The following is a 6,000-nucleotide window of genomic DNA, read 5'->3' on the forward strand; positions in this document are numbered from 1 at the left end:
ATGACTAGTGAAAGAGCTGCATACCAGTAAATGTACTGAAAGACTTCTTCCACAGTTGAACATGTGATCTGCAGGCAGTTATGCAAGTGAGTGTCCTTGGAAGAGCCAGTAAGTGTCTAAATATTTGCCAACAAATAATCCTTACCAAATGTTTCTTGTAAAATTTATTGATCCAACTTCAGTGATTGTAAGAGAAGAGCAGCTGTGACAGTATGAGGGCTCCCCAAAGTAAATCCAAATGCCACCGGCTGACACAGACTCACAGAAAAGCAGAGCAGGTTGTCCAGGATCACATCCAGGTGGGTTTTGAATATCTTTGGAGAAGGAGACTCCACAGCCTCTCTGGACAACCTGTTTCAGTGCTCTGTCACTCTCGCAGTGAAGTCTTACCTCATAATCAGGTGGAATGTAGCTTGCACTTGCTCTGGAATGGTGTGCTGGAACTGTAATCGCACAGTGTATTTACCGTGGGTCTTTTTTCCACTCAGAATTTTTCTTAGCTTTGGTGGCTTTTAGGAAACAGGTGAAGGAGGATTTGGGGAAATGGGAGTTTGTTTTATCATTTTCCTATACATCTGGTATAGGGATTGATTGATTTTAGGGTTAAGGAACAGAATAAACAGGGCCTGTAAAATATAACAAATAACGATGTGGAAGTATAGAACAGAGTGTCCTTAGTCCCTTCCAAGTGCTGTAATATGCCCCCCTAAAGCCACCTGGCCATGCTGGTTTTCTGAGTATGTGAATACTGCTGCTTGAGACCACGGGGACTCGATGTGTGGTATCTTGCAGAGAGCTTTATGGGATCAAGCCCTCCAGAGCAAGCACCATAAAGTGACTGGCTTGCTTTCAGTGTGCTTTCAGCAACTCCTAGCACCTACTGGGTCAGTCAAGCACAACCACTGAATTCCTGCTTTTATTGAGAGCCTTCCCACATGTGCTAATAGAATAATACCACTTCACATGGTTTGCTGCTGAATATACTCATAAAAGATTTAATGTTTTGAAAGGGCAGGCCTTTCTCCTTCATGGAGCTCGGGGATACCAGAGGAAAGCAAGCCAAAGGGACAGCATTGCTTGTATGAAATTGTGTCCCAAGTTAGTTCCCATGCTTCTCTTTTGAAATTCGGAGTTTTCCTTTCCACCTGAGTGCTATCTACATGCTTAAAGCTAAGGTGAGATCTGTTGGGCAGTTACCTCTGTGCACCCAGAGCCACTGTGGATCCGCAGGGGGAAACCAGTAGAAATGTGTGAATTTGAAGGCACTGACGGCAGGATGGGCATTGAACTCCTTAAGTGGTGCAGATGAAGAGCCCGCCAGCCTGCAAGTGTGATGCAGCTCATATTTGGAATAAGGAGGGCTGATATTTCAAAATAAAATGACACTAATTAATAAAGCAGTCTTTGCCTAATGTATAAAACATATTCTGACATTGAGAACGCCAGTCTGACTTCCTCAGAAGCAGATGTGCTCCCGTGGCTGTTGATGCATTTCTTTTGTGCCTTCTAGGAGGCAATTCTGCCCTTGTAGAGCCCATCAGAAACTTAGTCCTCCTTAGATAAGCCCTTGCTCAGGGGGAACTTTGTCATGTAAGAGGAGTCTTTGTGGTCCAAGCTTTGATAAGAGGTCATGAGCAAGGGTGTATTAAATAATTGTTAGCTCAGTCAAGTGTCTGAAGTGTCTGTTGAAGACATTCCATCTGAATGCAGAAGAGGTTACGTTTTCAGAGACTAGGGTTTCTGACAGAAAACCAGTTGGTTTCTTGGTCCCAAAAGACAATAAATAAATAAATAAATAAATGGGGAACAGAAGTGCTGCTTTTCCTTTAAATGTTTGGGGGGGGGCGGTGAACATCTGTTGCCAGATTTTGCTGTAAAAATTGCTTTGTGACCATTGCAAGTAAACCCATTGCAAAATACGGGTTGAACGGAAAAGCCACACATTTTTTTGAAGCTCTGCAGGGCTACGGGACAGGTTTCCACCCAGTACTGTGCAAGCTGGCCTGACTGCTGCTGCATTGTGAACAGGCAGCTTTCAGCTGTGGAATAGATAATATGTCAGAGTAGATGTGGGCAAGGACACATTGTTTCAGCATAGGAGAGCGCAAGCGCTCCCAGGGAATGTGTGTGGACCTGTGACCTGATTAGTAAACAGGCATGTCCATGCCAGCCTGAATCCCGCAGGCACTGCACAAGCCACACTTGCAAACAGCGTTCCCAGCACCCAGGTGCTGGGGAGCTCGCAGGTCTTGCAGCTCCCATTCACCAGTGTTTCGTTTCTGCTTTGTGCCTCCCTCCTGAAAGACGTCACTGTCACGCATTTAACAAACCTGCTTTTATGTGCTGGCTGCATGATCATTTTGGGATGGGCAGGAGAACAGGGGTTGGACCCTCTGTCTCCTCTGTGCCACTCATGGAGCCAGGTGGAAGATGTATTAGACAGCCCTTCCTTGCTCTGTCCTTCATGAAGCCTCATAAAGACTTGCTTCCAGGTTCCTGGCTCTCTTGGTCCCATTCCCCAAGCAGCTGAGAGAGGTGGATGTCCAAGGAGTGCAGGTTTTAGACCACTGTGGATGGTTGGAGACAATAAACAAAAATGGGTTGAGAAAGAAGCGGCTCTCGGAGATAACGAATGCTATTTCTTCCATTACAGAGTACAGATTTATTGTAATCCATTCTGAAAAGCTGTTACTTTGTCTGGGGTGATGAAATGCAGCGTCTAGCAAACATATTTGTAAATCAGCTCATGAGCAATGTGGATGTCTGTGGATGCATTTTCCCTTCATGCTGGGAGCTCAGCTAATTTCATTACATACCTAGAAACAGTATGATTTATCCCATTACAGAATCCCATAATGCCAATTAGAACTATTTTGTTTAGTCAGGGAAAGGCATGAAATTGATTCTGAGATATTCTGAAATGACTTTGTGCTCTCTTTTCTTTCTGTAGGACTGTGTGCTTTTACTGCCAGTATTCTGGAAGAAAAATCAACAGGAATTAAACATTCACCTATAAAAGTGTGCGTGTGTTTGCTGCTTCCACACATTAACCGCATGGTTTTTATGCAAAAACAAAAACAAAACAACAAAAAAAAAAATAATTTAGCATGAGCCAATTTACAGAGCATGGAAATTCACTTTCATTCACAGGATTGGAGAGTGCGCAGTTAACAATGCAGTGTATATACAAGATGCCATGCTGTTAACAGCTTATTTCAAGCAGTTTGATGTCATCACAAAAGAAATAAATTCCTGTGGCCAGAGGGGATGTATGAAGACGAAATGGTTAAACCATGGAAAGACACTAAAATTACTAAAATCCACAACAGCTCGCCTTATTTTTCTTGGACCCAAACTGTCAGGGTATAAAACACTGTTTGTTTCTTTTTTAAACATCAATAGTTTTGCTGTAAATAAATAACACTGTATAAATTCTAACAAATAGAATAAATGTTGATAAGGCACTGCCTTTTCGATCACAAACAGAATACTGCGAATGCATTGAGCAGGCTAGGTGTCTCAAGCGGCTACACCTACAGGGATATTCTGGGTGTATCTTCACAGATTCTTGTATATTAGCAATTATAATGTTTGTATATGCAAAAACGCTAGCTTGATTTTAAAAAAATCTTTAAAATCTGCTGCAAATTTAAATGATTCCCAAAATGAGGAATTCTGTAGTTCTGTGAAAATTTTTCTTCAGAGTACTAATATTTTGATGCATGTGTTTCACCTTATTTTGATTAAATCTTTTCCAGTTTTGCAAACACTATACTGCAACATGAAAAATAAGATTTTATCTGTAAACACAAAGCCCTTCATCTAATATTTGTTGCTGTTGCCAATTTTTCAATGAAATGACCTAAAAACCATAACATATACAGTAGTTGCATTATGGGGAGGGGGGTGCTATCTGTTCTCGCTTTATAATGGGGGTAATGCTTGCAGCTTTAGAAGTGGGTTGGTGCTCTGACGGGCACAAGTTCGGGATATTTTTAAATGAACTGAAGAGAAATTATTAGCTAATAGACTGGCAGCACGCTGTAAAATTATTACTGTATTGTGTACTGGCTATAAGATGTAGAATCTTTCAGTAAGCCAATCATCTGTAATCATCCTAGCAGTGTAATATTAGGTTGTTAAGGCTGCTGTGTTTTAAAGGGCATTTTTATTTGGGTTTTGGTGAAATACTTTGATTTGTTGATTATATTCATATGGAAACAGCATTCATTGATAATAGCTCTAATTACATATGTATGAAAACAACAAACACTGGATGATCTAGTTGATTATTTAAGCATAAAATAAATTGTGTTAAAACTCTTGGATAACGTGTATTTGGCAGTGTTATTGTGCTCTATAGAAGTGTTTTTGGAATGTCAGCCATTAATTATCCCTGGCTTTTTGCTTCTTTTCCTCTCAGTTTCTTTTGTGTGATCCACCTCCTCGTCTTCATAGTGTGACAGGTCATCACTTGGCAGGCTGTCCCAGAGTGGGTGGAACAGGAGTAACACAGCAGCCAGCACATCCTCAGCAAAAGTAAGGAAACCCCACCTCTCTGGGACATTAGGAGCCCTCCTCAGACCTGGGGAAAGGACAGGTCTAATAGGTTACGCACAGCCTCTTCTCCAACACGTGTCAACTCTGGACCTTTAATTTGTTTCACCCCATCACGAACCAGGAACACCACTGCTGAAAGCAGTTTTGTTCCCAGCGTGTCTCAGTCACACCAACAACCAACCTGTTGTAGACGATGTAAATGAAGTGTACATCTCCTGTATATTGCATGCACTTCCTGTATAGCACAGGTGATGGGCCATTATATATAAATACTTGGCTTTGTTGCCAAAGCAAAGTTTTGTAAGCAACATCAATACACACTCATTGTGGTCTTCTGATTAAGTGTAATAAATAATTTTATTGCTCAAGGTTCACTTTTACCTAACTTTCAAGGTAATACGAAGATGTATTTTATGCTAACTTGGCACCCGAGGAAGCTCCATTGCTACAGAGATGGCTCAGTCTGCTTGTTAAATCCGCATTATTCTGAAAGCTGATCCCCACAGGAACCAGTCCTCACCTGGGGTCAGTCAGCAGAGCTCTCAACTGGTGAAAAGCACTTGGCTTCAGCAGAGCATAACAGGTTTGTTTGTCAGTGCTTGAGTCACTAGGGCTGTGAGCTTTTGAAGTAGTGGCAGTAAACAAAGGGTTTTTCTTAATTTCAGCAGCCAGTCTGTGTTGCCATGCACCTTTTACCAAGCTCAGGATACTGCTGATACAATGCTGATGGTTCCAGTCCTTACACAAGCTAGTCTGCAGGGCAAATGCCACTTACAAAAGTGAAGAACAAATACATCTTACTGCAGGTCACAGTCCAACAACGGCAGTGTTCACGCTTCTGGAGACCTCACTGTTCAGTTGCTGCTCTCCCAGACGCAAGTATCCACATCAGTTAGACAAAAATGAATACTTTTTTTAGTAAATGGTGTGTAGATGCATATATTTACTATTATATCATGGCTTTACAGTTTGAAACAAAGGCTGTAGTGGCCAGCAGCAGGAATGCATGAGCAGCACCATAGGAGAGCCTCTCTTCATCTCTGTAGCAGCATCCAAAATACGGAATTTCATTTGATCCATCTGCCTGGTCACCTTTCAGTACCTGACACTGACGAGGGAGAAAGCTGGCACTGTAGTTCTGGTAGGCAGAAAGTCTTTTTGTCTAGATAAAAGTGGGGTTACTTGTGTGGGGTAGCAGAGATATGCAGGTGAATCTCATCAGGTCTCCTGCTGGTGGTGGTGATTCACCTGTCACCATCAAGCCTGAGGAGTCGGTCTCGACCATGGAGGTACACATGAGCAGGTGCTGGTTTGCCTGAAAGCTCCAGAGACATCTTTCACAGGCTGTGACCACCACAGACGCATATTTGGGCCATTCAGGGCAGCTCTGCCCATGCCCAGGCAGTGCTGTGCCTACTGCCAGCAGGTCCCATGCAGGTT

At 42.5% G+C, this 6,000-nt stretch overlaps 1 protein-coding gene across 33 annotated transcripts in view; it reads left to right on the plus strand.

Annotated features, from left to right (window-relative positions):
- The window catches only part of ANK3 (ankyrin 3), a 296,280-nt gene extending 291,949 nt beyond the window's left edge, over positions 1–4,331 (plus strand). For all 33 annotated transcript variants that reach the window (XM_068688711.1, XM_068688729.1, XM_068688723.1 and 30 more), the window contains one exon: positions 2,951–4,331. The gene's annotated coding sequence lies outside the window, so the exon portion shown is untranslated. The remainder of the gene's footprint in view (positions 1–2,950) is intronic.
- The last annotated feature ends 1,669 nt before the right edge of the window (positions 4,332–6,000 follow it).

Source organism: Anas acuta, chromosome 7, assembly GCF_963932015.1.
Source record: "Anas acuta chromosome 7, bAnaAcu1.1, whole genome shotgun sequence".
Taxonomy (NCBI): Eukaryota; Metazoa; Chordata; class Aves; order Anseriformes; family Anatidae; genus Anas; species Anas acuta.